This window comes from Pyrus communis, chromosome 15 (assembly GCF_963583255.1).
Source record: "Pyrus communis chromosome 15, drPyrComm1.1, whole genome shotgun sequence".
Taxonomy (NCBI): Eukaryota; Viridiplantae; Streptophyta; class Magnoliopsida; order Rosales; family Rosaceae; genus Pyrus; species Pyrus communis.
The window spans coordinates 19,837,775-19,853,791 of record NC_084817.1 but is presented as its reverse complement, the minus strand read 5'-3'; the positions used below and the strand labels follow the sequence as shown (position 1 = coordinate 19,853,791).

Sequence of the window (16,017 nt, the reverse complement as noted above, 5' to 3'; positions counted from 1 at the left end):
CTTACAAATGAAAGAAAACCAGGTTGGGTTTTAATGTCCAGTTCCAGTTCACTGCTTTGTTGATTCTGTGTTATTTAATCACTAAAGCAATATACGCATGACAACAATGGTAGCTTAAATTCGACGTTGCTTAGGCCACTTAGGGCAATGTATCCGTCTCTTTTACCCAAGTTCGAAAGTAGAAGAAAACGAAAGTTGATGTGGTTACCTTCCGTTGTGTTGCTTGTTAGTTTATGTAGCCACGGGTGCCTAATGTTACCTCCGTCTCCAAAACTGCATTTCATTAGAAATAGTTTGGTCATTGGATTTTTACGCTATTGGAGTTTTGGGTCATTAACTAAAAATTCGTAAGTATTAGCCCTTGAAGTTGTTATAATGTGGAGCAATGGTTTTTTTAGATAACTCCGTTAGAACTCCTTTTTTATTTACCCCTGAAAATCATTTGCTTTAGGTAAAATTTGTAACAGAGTTGCCTAAAAGTAAGTACGATTGCTACACATTGTGACAAGTATATGCATCGATACATATTTTTGTAGACCAAAGACCTATTTGAGTCAAAGTTTAGGAACCAATGTTTTAATTTTCTCCATTTGATTATTGTAATGTTACAGAGTGAGTAGAATTAAGGGTGCACGTTGAATTGAAATTTATAATTTTACCGTTAAAATTTTCGTTCCAGATCTAAAAATTTCTAAAACTATTGGATAAAAATTCAAATACCCGAACTTCTGAAATTTTTATTCAAATTTCTTCCAAAATGTTCCAAACTAATTCCGACAAAAATCTAAAATATTCAATTTTTTTTAATTATAGTTATGTATCAACTTTCATGTTTTTATTAAGTCCATTGTCCATAGTATTTGTATTTAATTATATACTTATGTATTAAAATGATAAATATACTAGTATACTCCAAAATTAATAGAATTTATACATAAACATATATACAAGTATACTCCAAAATTAATAAAATGATAAATATACTAGTATAATACCACATTTCAATACACAAAAAGTTCAAGAATTCCAAAACTTGTAAAATAGATGGATTTCGAATAATCCAAAAAATTTGATCCGACTCGAAATCTTGGAATAGAAATTGAAAACCTTGTTTCTGAACCAAGCCGACTAAAAATAACCCCTAATCCAAATTCAATTGGTTTTGCTCCTAAATCGTAACCAGACCAGATACCTACCTACCGATTCAAAATGGCGTGTTACATACCCGGTGCCCCAACACCACCTTGAATCGGATACCTACCTACCTACCTACCCAACCTAGGCACCTACCTGCCTGATAGCAGAAACACGTGTACAACCTGACAGACAGATGATTACTGCTCACTTGTCGGTGTCTTAGGATCCTCATGATTAAGGGATGTGGGCCGTTGGATGAAAATCCAATGGTTATAATTATTATAACTTTAAAGGGATCCTCCTGTTTGTAGCCATTGAATTTTCATCCAACGGCCCATATCTCTTGGTCATGAGGATCCTTTCCTAAGATTAGGAGAGGATACTGGTCCGGTGTGTTATGTTTTCATTCTACCAAGAATAGGATTCTCTCCCTTTTATTTTCATCCGACTAAAAAGTCTATAGCAATAATAATAACAAAAAACACATAGCATTAGTGATTTCCAATCGAAATGTTAATTTTTATATGGTATGTGTGGATTGGTAGCAAAGGTGTTGTTGTGAAACTTTAAATCTATTTCTAGTGATTAATAAATGATTTTCTGTTTTATAAATACCTATTACAATTTTTTTGTTTTGTCCAATGATAGATTTGTTAGATTAAATGTTAGATTAGGGAGCAGACAAGATTCGAACTCAGGCTGTAGTGCAAGGGTAACACTCATCTCCATCACTATGGTAGTGGGTCATTTGCAAAAATACCTATTACAATTATGAAAAGTAAATAATATAAATAATAGGTTAAATTTGACATATTGATTGGAAAAAAAAAAGAAAAAAAAAGGGAAGAAGATCAAAGTGCCACATAAGCTTTCAAATTTAAATTTTATGGTTAAAATTTGACATTTCTTTTGAAGATAGTGTTGTAGTTATGGAAGTGCAAATAACGTTGTTTGAGCATGCGCACACAAAACATCTTTTATCTTTACGTTTATGTATTTTTAATTTATTGAATATTTTTCTTCAAGTTTCATCTCCTCGTGTCTATTACCTATATAATGTTATAGATTGTTGAACCAAAACAAAAAAGCACTAGAGATTCTAACATTGCCATTAGACTGAATTTTGTGAATTAGGGTTGGGCATTATAATTAGTGGGGAAGAAATTTAGTGTAGTTGATCTTAACAAGTTGAAAATTAGGGCTGCTGAAATTTGAATCATGCTTTCTTCAACCGCAAGAATGAAGGAGAGTTCAATTGGTTGAATCTAGATGTGGTCTTTAATTATCAATTTATAACTCACTCAATTGTTTATTTCATGAGTGGGTAGTATTTAAGCCGACCATTTGGTTTGGACAGTTAAGATAATAATAATGGTTAGTTTCACCATTTATTTTAGGGAGTTTTAACGAAATACTTCCGGTATTGTTTACTTTTAACGAAAAATCATATTTTTATCTTTTCCTGATATTATTTACCTAACATTTATTTGTCATTTTTCATTAAAATTAAATTTTTTTTTTGGACTTTTGATTAGCTTTCCTTTTATTTTAAGGTTTAGGCAGCTGAGTAATCCATGCCCCATTTGGTGGGCAAGATGTGATGGGTTATTTCTAATTAAGTTGGATTTGTAGCCAAACCAATATTTGGTGAGAAAAATTATAGCACAGACCGGATTGACTACACATCCGAAATAAAAGAAAATATGGTGGGTTATGTAACCCAACCACACACATAGGTTATGTAACTCATCTCTGCCAATCCAATTCTATCTCCAAGATTCAATCTTATCCAGCCCGCCAAACGACTCCTAGGAGTAGGAAGGAGGACTTGAATATGAATTGCATATGTTTTATTGCAGCTGGACATTGTTGAGTGGTTCCGGCCTTCCAGATCGAATTCATTACATTCTATTTGTATTGCGCTTTATATCATTCAAACTACATTTTTGTATCACCACTAGTTTTGATAAATGATGAATATAATAGGAGGAATGGAAGATCACTTGCATGGTTTTGGTATTCCCATCCATAAGGCAATTTCAACATATTTTGTTGATCTAAAAAGTTTGTGCCACGTGGACGAGAAGGCAAATAAATAAAGTTCTTTTGATAGCTTGCCAGTGAGCATTTCCAAGATTATTTTGATAGTAGCCTACCATGTCCACAACATGGCAAATGTAGAAACGCGTGCAAAACATTGCATACACTATCACAGAGGTATATGGTACGTTTGCCATTTTTTTCCTTGTCTTAGGACACTGGTCTAATGACATTAGGTACCCTTTTCTCATAGGGCTATCTATGGGTTTGCATTTTTAACATTTGAAGCCGTTTGAGTACCTTCTTAATGTAAGTCTCTTGAGACAAACTTAGAAGTTTGTTTGAACAGTCCCTTTTGATTTCAACTTTAAGTACATAATGTGCTTCACCCATACCCATCATCACGAAATGAGATGAACGCCTAGCTAGCTTTTGTTGTTTCTATGAAAGTCTTGTCATTTCCTATTATGAGGATGTCGTCAACATACAAAGAAAACTTAATGATAGTTTTCTAGATTTCTTAAGATACCACAGTGATCCTCTTCAATTACCTTAAACCCGACAAGTTGATCCATGTAGATTTCTTCGTCAAGTTCTTAACGGTTCAATGGTTTAGCTTGACATGGAGGATGAAACTAATGCAACCTAACATTGAGGTAAGCTGCTTGACATGCTTGGTTGGATTGGTTCAAGAAAAATTGTAATGCGCGCTTTATTATGTTAAGTAGCACTCATGATGATTTGATTGGTGAGTATGAAGGTTACTCAATTGCCAAGGAAGTGTGGGAATAATTGAAATTTGTTTTCAGTGGCACCTTCAACACTAGACTGCGAAGTCTAATGCTGAAATTTAAGGTTTATAGGAAGGACCTTGGCACTCTATCCTTGAACATTTGGGAAAGATGTCTAGGATGGTACCAAATTTGAAATCTACCAGGAGTATCCTCACCAATGAACAAGAAGTTCAAGCTGTGATAAGATATCTACTAGACCTATGGAATTCCCTAAAGAACATAATGACACACAATGTCAAATTAAAAAAAATTCATGATATTTCACGCAATGTTCTAAAAATCGATGGGTGTTTAGTCAGATGGTAAGGAGAAGAATATCCACCTTTTTTGAGCATTTATGTATCCTAAATCTGCATAATCACTTACAGCACTATGGAGAACATCTATTCTTTGGTCAAGCCTCATGCAATCCTATCGATTTTTTGATCAATCGATATTATCTACATTAAGGGGGAGGGGATGGGCTTAACCTTACAATGGGCTAGCAATAATGTGGTTCAAATTCGCTTTTGGTGAGAATTGAACCTAAGATCTCTCACTTGCAAGTGAAGAGGAATACCACTAGACCATAATACTAAGTAATTGCAATCCTATTGATTTATCTACTTACTAAGCTCCGAAGATCATGCAAATAGATTTGTAAAACGATGCTTAAGAATTTAACAATAGATGAAAACTCAATAGGCCACCAGTTAAAATTAAGGTACATTCATATTGGGCTTCGTCTAAGCCCTAACAAAATAAATTAGTTCCAACTAAAAGTAAAAGAAAGATAAAATCCAGAATCCATGGTGATGCATGTCCAAAACTCTTCTTCCATGAGCATTGTGTATTGAATATGGGATATGGTAATGCAGAGAGAGCTTGGGCATGCTTATATGGTAGAGAATAACAAAAAATCTACTAAAAAAAGTCTAGGAAAATTCTCCTAAAACAAAACAAAATCCTAAGGACTTGAGAACAAACTAGGAAAGAACTCCTTTTGACTTGGGAAACACATTAGCCACTTTGCACGCCAAATTTGAGATTGTTCCAGCTTTTAGAAAATTCTGGAAGGTATGAAACTTGTAGATCTATGTCTTAGTTTTCCATAAATATATCACATTATTTAATCAAATCAGGAACGGCTTCAAATATCCATTCTTTTATACCTACGTAATTCTGAGGGGAATGCAACTTTCGCCTGATTGACTTGCAAAATTGGAATGTTTGGCTCGTAGAAAATTAAGAAATTTAGATACAACGGTCTTCAACCTCTTAGATATCTCCTTCAATTGGTCTTGCATCAAAACCATTACGGAAAGTCAATTAAGTGTGCATATTTGTTGAAAAGATAGAAAACAAAGTAATAAGGCTCTTTTAATTAAATTTTCATAACAAAACCTAAAGATAAATGATATGGTAATATGAGAAATAATGCACCTATCACAAGCAATGATCTTTCTTGCAAGTCCAAAACCTCGCAGATCGTCAAGTTGGCTACGAAAAGGAGTTGTCTTTTAGAATTTTCACCTCCTAAGCCCTTCGGTTGAGATGATAACCTTAGAGATTAAACTTAAAAAAAAAAAGAACTATAAGAGTAGAGAGCTTTATCTCTCTTGTCTAATACTGACATAATGCTTTTTTTTTTTTTTTTTTAGTGTCTTCTTCCTTCTCCAAACCCTCCTTAACTAGCAGTTGGGGAGAGAGTAGAATGATGGATATGCCCCAAAAATCTTGAGAATATTTCTTTAGGGATTTTTCCCAATTTTCTTTAATTATAACAAAAATAATTGAGATATTTTCACAATCAAATATCCTTACTTGAGTGGACTAAATATTGTGATTTATTTAATCAATACTAGCATATGGGCATACACAAAGTGTGTGAGAAAATTTTTTATTTTTGTTTTTGAATTAGAAGGAAAGAGGAAAAGAGTGATAGAGAATGTGGGAGTGAGAATTTTTTTAATTTTTTTAATTAGAGATATGTTAGGATTACATGTAAGTGAAGAGAAAAAAAAAAGCAAAATTTGGTTGTATAAAATTATATTTTTACCCCATATTTCTTATTCATATTTTGTTTTGATTAGAGGGTTAAACTGATATTTTCATACGATTTTGATTGACAATAAATATTTTATTAATTAGTAGAGATATAGATATATCGCCCAAATGGCATGTATGACGAAGCAGAAAATCTAGAATTATTATCCTTCTTTGTGACGAAATAAAAAAGAATTATGAAAAACCGTGTTTATTCATAAAAAAGGGACAATTATTGGGTTTTCCCTCCTTTGTGACAGCCTTGTAAAAGGTCAAACTTTTTTCTTGAGCAAAATAATACTCTTTTCAGAAGAGCGATATCGTGAATGAATTCAATAATTAATTATTCAAATAATAATAATAATAATTAATGAAGATCAAATTCGTATAAAAATATATAAATTGTTGTAGGCTTAATTAACTGACCTATCTAAGGAAGAGGGGGTCGGCGGCAACAAGAGAGAAAAAGAGAGATTTAATTCTGAGGTGTGTGTTGTATCATCTCTTTATGCATTTATTTATAATAGTTGGGGTAGAATCCTTACCCTTATATGATTACATCTCTTAATAGGTAACTACAAGATACTCCTAGATATACTATGATTTACACAATCACATTCCTAATCTGATAGGATTGCAACACTCCCTTTTGAGTGTGTAAATACTCAAACAAAATGTTGCATTAGGTCTTCAGCAGATGAGGTAGAACAATTGATGAAGTCGTCGGCATAAAGGGTGAGTGTGAGTCTTAAACACAAGTAACGTAAGTATGCATTGGTAGTAAAACTCATAAAACCTTGCTATGGTAAAACCCAAGGCATGGGGGAAACCAATAGACTAAGAAGAAAAGGTGAGAAGTATGCATAATGTCTAAAACAAACGTCAAATAGGACGAAAGTAGTGAACTCAAGGGAGTATGATCATCCCAGGATAGGTGCCTCGTTAAAACCTCGTTAGGTAGCAAAAACCCAGTGGGAAAAATGCTCCTAATCGTAGGAAAAAAGTACATTAAAATTAAGTGAGTATGCTTCAGGATACTCCCCCTGAGTTAGACATAACTTACAAATAAGACTACAAGCGATTCAATTCAGATAATTTACACATACTGTTTCCGTGGACGAGCTTTTGAAAAGTAGACTTGGGCAGTGACTTCGTGAAAAGGTCGGTCGGGTTGTCTTGGGAACGGATTTGCTTGACTTTAATGTTTTGATGTTGTTGTTGCTGGTGAGAGTAAAAGAACTTCGGCGCTATGTGCTTGGTGTTGTCTTCCTTGATGTATCCCTTTTTTAATTGCTCGATACATGCTACATTGTCTTCAAAGATCGTCGTAGGAAGATCAATGGCGGAAGAAAGACCACTAGTGCTTCGAATATGTTCCATAACTGCTCTCAGCCAAAAGCACTCTTGCGAGGCTTCATGTTGGGCGAGAATCTCAGGGTGGTTCGAAGAAATCGCAACTAACATTTGCTTAGTAGTCCTCCAAGATATAGCGGTGTCTCCAACGGTAAAGACATAACCTGTTTGGGAACGTGCCCTATGAGGGTTAAACAGATAACCAGTATCTGTGTACCTTTGAGGTAGTGGGTGGGTGTAGAACAAGCCCAAATTCATCGTACCTTTGAGGTAGTGAAAAATGTCTTTAACACCATTCCAGTGTCTGCATGTAGGTGCATTGCTGTATATAGCCACAAGAATAACAACAAAGGAGATGTCGGGTCTAGTGCATTGAGCCAAGTACAATAAAGCACCAATTGCACTTAGGTTTGGAACTTCAGGCTCCAAAATCTCTTCCTCATCCTCCTTCGGACGGAAGGGATCTCGTTTAGCATCTAGAGTCCGAACGACCATAGGAGTACTCGAAGGCTTCTCTTTATCCTTATTAAAACATCGCAACACCTTATAGGTGTAGTTCGATTGATGTACTAGGATTCCATCCGAATAATGCTCAATCTCCAGGCCGAGACAATATGTAGTTTTTCTAAAATCTTTCATCTCAAATTCTGATTTCAAGTGCGTGGCAATTTCCTCATGCTCTGCGGGAGTTCTAATAAGGTTCATATTGTCGACATAAACTGCAACGATCACAAATCCGGAATGTGACTTCTTAATGAACACGCATGGGCATAGTTCGTTGTTCACATAACCTTGACTTGTCAAATATTCACTCAGACGGTTATACCACATCCGCCCAATCCATAGAGTGACCTCCTCAATCTAATCTAGTGAGTGATTCTTGGTCTAAAACTATTTGAACTAGTCAATGGAAGTCATTCTGGAACTTTCATGTACATTTTTGTATCTAGATCCCTATAAAGATACGCTGTTACCACGTCCATAAGCTGCATATTCAGTTTTTCGAAAACTACCAAACTGATAAGGTAGCAGAACGTTATGACGTCCATTACGGGGGAATACATCTCCTCGTAATCAATCACAAAGCGTTGAGAGAAGCCTTGCGCTACGAGGTGTGCTTTGTATCGTCTATTTCATTCTTTTCATTAGGATTCCTCATGAAAACCCACTTATAGCCCACGGGCATCACATATGGTGGAGTAGGAGCTACGAGCCCAAACACCTTTTGTTTCGTGAGCTAATCGCGTTCGACTTGGATTGCTTGTTTCCAGTTTGACCAATTCGTTTTACGTTGACATTCATCACCAGATTGTGGTTCAATGTCATTGCTAAGCATGATATTGGAAGCAACGGTATACATGAATGCATCATCGACTATCACATCATTCTGATTCTAAACCTTATCCAATACGGTGTAATGGACCGAAATCTCATGATTCTCGAAAGGCTAACATGTTTCATCTGAAGCAATACCGTAATCTAGAATAACCTTATGCGTTGGAACGAATGAGTAAGCAATGGTCAAATTCAGACTAGGTTCACTAGTTTACGCCGTTTTCCTCTTTCGGGGTTGTGAATCATTTGAACCAGGAGGCTTGCCACGCTTCAGGGTAAGAGTAGGTGATTGACTAGCTGTCATTGTACCTTGCTATATGGGAGGTGCGGCCACCCCACCCTCGGGGATGGTTTAACCTTCCACGGCGGTGTTACGACGTACGATCAGTACATCTATCCTTACAGGTGCGTTTGCAGCGGGTATATGTGATATCGTCACCTTCGTTAGATTAGTAAAAGCATTCGGCATGCTTTAAGCATGCTCTGAAGATCTAGAATGTGTCGCACTTTAGTTTTGGATAGAGGAGTGCAGGGATCTAAATGAGACATAGTGGGAGTAATCCACGACAATTCACGACGTTTTACAGGAACGTTAGTGATCTTATCTCTTTCTAATGACGGGAAGACCGTCTGTCGAAGTGATAATCCGTAAAATGTGCGGTAAATAGATCTCCTGTCAATGGTTCTAAGTAGTGTATAATCGATGGTGAATCATAACCGACATAGATTCTCATTTTTCTCTGAGGACCCATTTTGGTATGTAGTGGCGGCGCTATTGGCACATAGACTGCACACCCAAATACACATAAATGCAAAACGTCAGGCTCGTATCCAGTAACCAACTGTAACGGTAAATGAGGTTAGGTAACGGTGGGCCTTAGGCAGACCAACATAGCTGTGTGCAATATTGCACGGCCTTAGGCAGATATCGGCAAATTGGTTCTCATAATGAAAGTTCGAGCTATCGTTTGAAGGCGCTTTATGAAAGCTTTTGCCAGGTCGTTTTGGCTGTGAACATGGGGTACATGATGTTTAACTTCAATCCCAACTGACATACAATAATCATCAAATGTTTGTGACGTAAACTCTCCAGCATTATCTAGTCGAATCGACTTGATTGGATAATCAGGGTGGTGAGCCCTAAGCTTAATAATTTGTACTAGTAGTTTCGCAAATGTAGCATTGCGTGTGGACAATAAGTAGACATGTGACCATCGTGTCGATGCACCAACCAACGCCATGAAGTATCTAAAAACACGTTGGTTGGATAGGTCCAGAAATATTGCCTTGAATCCTCTGAAGAAACTTAGGGAGGTCGTGAATAATCTTTGTAATTGAGGTTTGCATGTTAAATTTCCCCAAGGAATATGCTTTGAAAAAACGGATGGTCGAGATAAGATTTCAAGTGATGTCTATGAGATGCTTTGAGGATATGGCGCATCATATCTTGTCCGGGGTGTCTCATTCGATCATGCAAAAGCAGTACAGTGTCCTGAAACCCAGCATTAGGGCTGGCCACATGGTGTATCTCTACGGCTCGAATGGTTGTTATGTACAACCCACTCAAGAGACGTTCCAGCTTCTCATGAATACGCTTTCGGCCATATTCGTAAGAAGTGATATAAAGAAATTCAGAACCATTCTCTTCAGTGGTTTCAACATGATCTTGATTATCTCGAATGTCTCTAAAACTCAGCAACTTTCTTCCGGAACGTGAAGAATAGAGTGCATCTTTAATGGTTAATTCAATACAATTGGACAACTTTATACGGGCCTTGTCGTATCCTTCTATCATGTTGGATGGGCCTGAGAGGGCTGTCAGAGGTGCATTCTTAGGTACGAAGTTAGTAAAGTAGTGTTTCTCACATAAAATGGTGTGCTTGGTTGCACAATTAGCCATATAACTAACTTCCCCACTAGTCATACCTGGAAATAAATTAATTGAGTTGTAAATATAATTCCATTCATTTAATTAATCAATTCAAGAAATAATATCCAAAGTTCAAAACAAACTAAACCAAACAAATAATTCCAAGGACATAGAAAAATTGTTCAAAATTACACGATAAACCTAGAAATTAAAGGGGGGGAGGGGTTTGGCCACTAGGGATTAAACGCCCTAAAAAACATGTCTAAATTTATTCTTCCATAGGAGATAATGCCTCTTGAAAATCTGAAACCTCCAGAGATGTAGTAGCCGCTTCGAGGATTTCTACATGCTCAAAGTTGGACTCACAATGGGAATGATACTTGGCAATAGCCTTGGGGGTAGCTCGGCATACGCGTGACCAATTATTCCTTGATTCACAGCGGTAGCACATGTCTAGTTCAGTGGAATCCGATTGAACGGTAGCTTTTCCTTTGTTCTTGAAGTTTGGGGCTATCGAGGCAAGGGGTTGGCACTTCTGGGTCAAGTTTCCTCCCTTGGATAGGCCTTTGTTCGGTGGACCTTGGGCCTGTGATGGGGCTTGCCGCCCCTTTCCCATGGCCACAATGAGATCTCTGTCGGTTGTGACTGTTCGAAGTTGTCGCGTGCGTTTTAGGCGCAGCGTTCGAGTCAGTAGGTTGAGCTTGATGATTCTTCATCAAAAGCTAGTTTTGCTTTTCAGCAAGAAGTAGAACATATATCAAATCCGAAAATTTTGTGAACTTCTATGCCTTATATTGTTGATGCAGGACAATATTAGTGGCATTTAAGGTCGAATAGGTTTTCTCCAAGAGATCTTGTTCGTTTAAGTCCTCGTTACAGAACTTAAGTAGTGATCGGATTCTACAAACTTCAGAGTTGTATTCATTCATAGACTTAAAGTCTTGGAAGCATAAATGTTTTCAGGCAAGAAGATGTCTTTCTGGTGATCAAAACGATTCGCCAGAGCGAGCCAGAGGGTACGGGGATCCTCATCTGCGAGGTACTTTGTCTGCAGTGCATTATGGATGTGTCTTCGAATAAAGATTATAGCAGTAACTTTCTGAGCTTCGTCGACGAGTGCATCGTCGATTGGTTCCTCGATGGTAGCTCTAAGACTTTTTGCAGTAGGGTGGAGCTTCACGTCTTGAACCCACTTCAGGTAGTTTCTTCCGGAGACTTCCAGAGCGGTGAAATCGAGCTTGTTCAAGTTCGACATGTCCCGAAACAGAGGGTACAACAAAACGTGGTTATTTATATGGAAAGCCATAGGCATACTTGTAGAACGTTCAGGTTCTATAGACATGTATTGGTTTAATTTATGCATGAAAGCTACATGTTTCATGTGGTAAGTTTTGAATGAAAAGTTCGGGTTTCAAATGCACTAAATTCGAAACTACATGGTCGGTTTAGTTATGAACGTTTAGTTCATATACAGGGGTACTTGCAAGAACATAGAATACAATATAAAATAAAGTGTAGTGGATTTATGGATTGCTTCAGGAACCCAAGTGTGAGTGCTTCGGGACTATGAAAGAGAGTCAATGGTTCAAAGAGACGAAATAATTTATTGAATCGTTAATGCCAAAAAGTGAGCTTTAGGCCAATAATTTTGGATTAATTGTCATATTAGTGGACTGCTGGTCACTTTAATTAATTTAATAGATTGAGACCATTCGGGGTCGATCGTAGAAGAAAAAATATTGATTACATTTGGGTTAAAATTATTTGGAATGCCAAAAAATAGCATTGGATTCGAATCCGGAGCCCAAACAAGGTGGGCATGGGTGCTATGAGTAGGGCAAGGCCTTATAGGCATTTTGGGTTAGGGTTAGTTGCAGGAGCAGCCTACAGGTTGAGGAAAAAAAAAAACCCTAGTAGCAAAGCTCTTGACATTTGGACCAAGACCAGCACGGGAACAAGCCCAGCCCAAAGGCTCGCTTATGAGTTTGGTGAGGAAACCCTAGCCGAGGCTAGGTTTCGATTTTGGGCCGCAAGGGTAAGCCCAGCCTCATGGGCTGGTTGATTGGAATGTGGGCCTTGGCTAAGCCTAACAGCACAGCTGCTGGTGTGGGCTGAGACGAGGGACTAGCCTAGCTTGCACTGGCTCGGGTCGGGGCGTCAAGCCCGTGGTGCGAAACCAAACTAGGCTTACGACCTGGTGTCAACAGTATGCAACGAAGCCCAAAGGCTTCGGCAAAGGTCCAAGATGTTGAATGACATCGTCTTGAGGGGGTCTATCTCGCGGCTAGGCTTCAAGCCAGGGCGGTGGTCCTTGTGGTGGTGCGGCGGTGCCACAAAAAAAAACCCAAAATTTTCCTTTTTATTTTTTTATTTTTTATTTTTTCGAATTCTAGGGTTGAAAACCTTAAGTGCTTCTAAATTAATTTCGATTCCTTGACTCACAATTCCGCATAGCATATATGTGTAATGCATGAACAATTATATATATTGACAAAATATATGAACATATATACGATATATATAATTGGAAGGAAAATATAAATATAAATATAGGGGATTCATGTATCATGGAGAATGTTTTCATACTTCAAGGTTTTTTTCAAATATTTTAATTTATTTTAGAAGAACCTGATTGGCAGAAAACGATTGAAAACCTATGAATTTGTAGAAGATAGTTTCCTCCTACAGTGCGTCAATTCCTCAGCTTCTGGTAAGAGCGTGCTGATAACGTGTTGTAGGGCTAATTAACTGAGTGAGCTAAGGCATAAAGAAGAGAGAGGGGGCTAGCGGCAACAAGAGAGAAAGAGAGATCTAATTCTGAGGTGTACATTGTATCACCTCCTTATATTTTTATTTATAGTAGTAGGAATGGTAGAATCCTTACCCTTATAGGGTTACATCTATTAACTATAAGATACTTTTAGATATACTAAGATTTACATAATCACATTCTTAATCCGATAGGACTGCAACATAAACATTTTTATTTTTCTTCATTGCCGTACCAAAAAAGAGCGTGAGAGGCGCGTGGAAATCATCTTTCTAATACGTTTTACACACGGCCATAGCAAAAATGAAAATGATGTGTATATTTTATTTAATTATATATCACAATAAAACACTCTACACGTCTTGTGGCTTTTGTTGTGTGGCCGTCGGCCAACCCAAAAAAAAAAAAAAAAAAAATCCCTCATCCCCTTCTCTCTCTCTCTCTCTGTCTCACTCTCCCCCTCCCTCCTCTGCAACAACAACAATATGACAACAAGCAGCAAAGGAAACACCACCACCACACCATCAGTAGTCCAAGTGGAAGCAGCAGGCAGCCGTGAGTGCTGCATGTGTGGGGATTTTGGCTTCTCCTATGAGCTCTTCCTTTGCAAGGTTTGCCAATTCAGATCTCAGCACAGGTCCCCAATTCAACAAAACCATCTACTCTTTTTATATTTTTCATTAGATACATATATTCAATTTCATCCTTCAATTTCTGGGTTATGACCAAATCAAAATTCCATATGTGCAGGTACTGCAGCAATCTTTACCCAAACGCTGAGTCCTACAGAATCTGCAATTGGTGCCTCACCCAGAAGGAGGACACAAAGGAGAAGTCCCAAAACTCCTCAAATTCTTCCTCCTCATGCAAAAAGGAAACCCAAGATCAAGACCATCCAATTACCAAGATCACTAAGAAAAAGAATAATCCATCAAAAAATAGTAATAATTCATTTGGTGGGTGTCTGAGGGGCACTATGCAGCTGCAACCTAGTGGGCCCATCAAGAAACAGAGATCACTTGATCTTCATCATCTTCCTCGTCATTCATCAGCAGTATCTCCATCACCTTCACCATCTCCAAAATCTGCACCAGTTGTTACCAGAAAGAGGATCATCACAAAAGGGGAAAAGGAGGCTGAGAGGATCAAGAGGACAAGGTCAGAGGACATATCAAACACAAACAACACTAGTACTATTGGGATCACAAGGCAAGTCTTCAGGAACAAGGTCAGAAGATACAAGCTTCTGGATGAAGTTTCAAGTCAATGACTTGTTGACTACAACCAGCTATATATTCCAATTTTTGTTTTTCTTTTGTATGTAATATAAATACAGATAAAATTTGGTCTATGTACATAACCTACATGTGATGGACAAGGCTAGTTTTAGCATATCGTAATTTTCAATTAAGGTAGAAAAATAATAAGAAGGGCATTTCAGTTAAAATGGTTAAAGAAATTGATATAATTCTTTATTTTGCTTCTTGAGATTTAGAATCAACAAAAGTTGTGCTTGAGTTTGTCCACTGTCAATTATTTTGGTTCTTTTCTAAAGAAATCTTTGTTAAATTAGGACTAAATGATAAAAATACTCCTAGCTTAATAAACGATAAAAAATATTTAACAAAATTAAGAATATTTGTATCATTTCATTCTTATTTAATGGAAATTTTTCATGTAATGATTAAAATAATTAACGGTGCACAAACTTAGAAACCAGTTTAATAGATTTTAAATATCAAGAACCAAATGATAAGTTATACCAATCTCAAAGACCATTTTGGCTTAAAATCCTAATAAGATTAACTTTGTGAACCAAATGTGTATAATTGAGTTCTTTTTAAGTTGGATCCATTTTTACTCACAAACCTCAGGTAGTGATAATGCTCACCATCATACTTATTATTATTGGATGGGTTTAAATTTTGATATTTGTATCTATTTACTACACAGATTTCGAAATTTAAACTCATCTTACATTAATAAATAAAATGATGAGCATCACCATCACTTAAAAATGATGAGCATCGCTATCACTTAAAAGTGATGAGAAAAATATTGCCGATTTAGTTAAGAAACATATATTTGGTTATGTTTATTTCTCTCGTTATTACGCGATGAAAGAGCTTTATGTGAATAAAGAATACTCGACAGAATACTCCAAACTCCAAGCTCTCTAGGATCAGACCGTTACAAGCCTAGATAAGTATGCGTGTGTTTATTTTTTCTCTTTTGAAGAAACAATACATCGACCATAAAAATAAAGAAACAATATAATATTATTGAAAATCAAAGATTATAGGATTCGATGCCAAATATGTTTAAATAGTTTTAGCGACCAATTTCAACATAAGAGCTGGTATGATTTAGAGAGAGAAATAAAACCTTCTTATTTAGCTACCAATATGACAATGACTATAAATACAGTTGCAAATCGGCATAACATAACAAATTTATACTGAGAGCACACTTGAGAACTCATACTCGATCAAAACAAAATTATATAATACAGACAACTAAATCTACGTTTTTGAAATTATTATAAGGACAAAACCACAAGCATAGTAAGAACACCACTTGCTACCGTGAGGCATGCCAAAACTTAAGGACGAAACACCGTAACCATGTGCCTTCACCTCGAACAAGCAAGCTAGATCACGATCCGCCGAAAATCACTTGGACCAGAGACAACG

The 16,017-nt window shown here is 36.8% G+C and overlaps 1 long non-coding RNA gene across 1 annotated transcript; it reads left to right on the top strand.

The window, feature by feature from the left end:
• Positions 1–13,730: 13,730 nt before the first annotated feature.
• Positions 13,731–14,799, top strand: LOC137718505 (uncharacterized). Its single transcript, XR_011065886.1, has 2 exons — positions 13,731–13,961; positions 14,075–14,799. It is a non-coding gene; the product is annotated as an uncharacterized lncRNA (long non-coding RNA).
• The last annotated feature ends 1,218 nt before the right edge of the window (positions 14,800–16,017 follow it).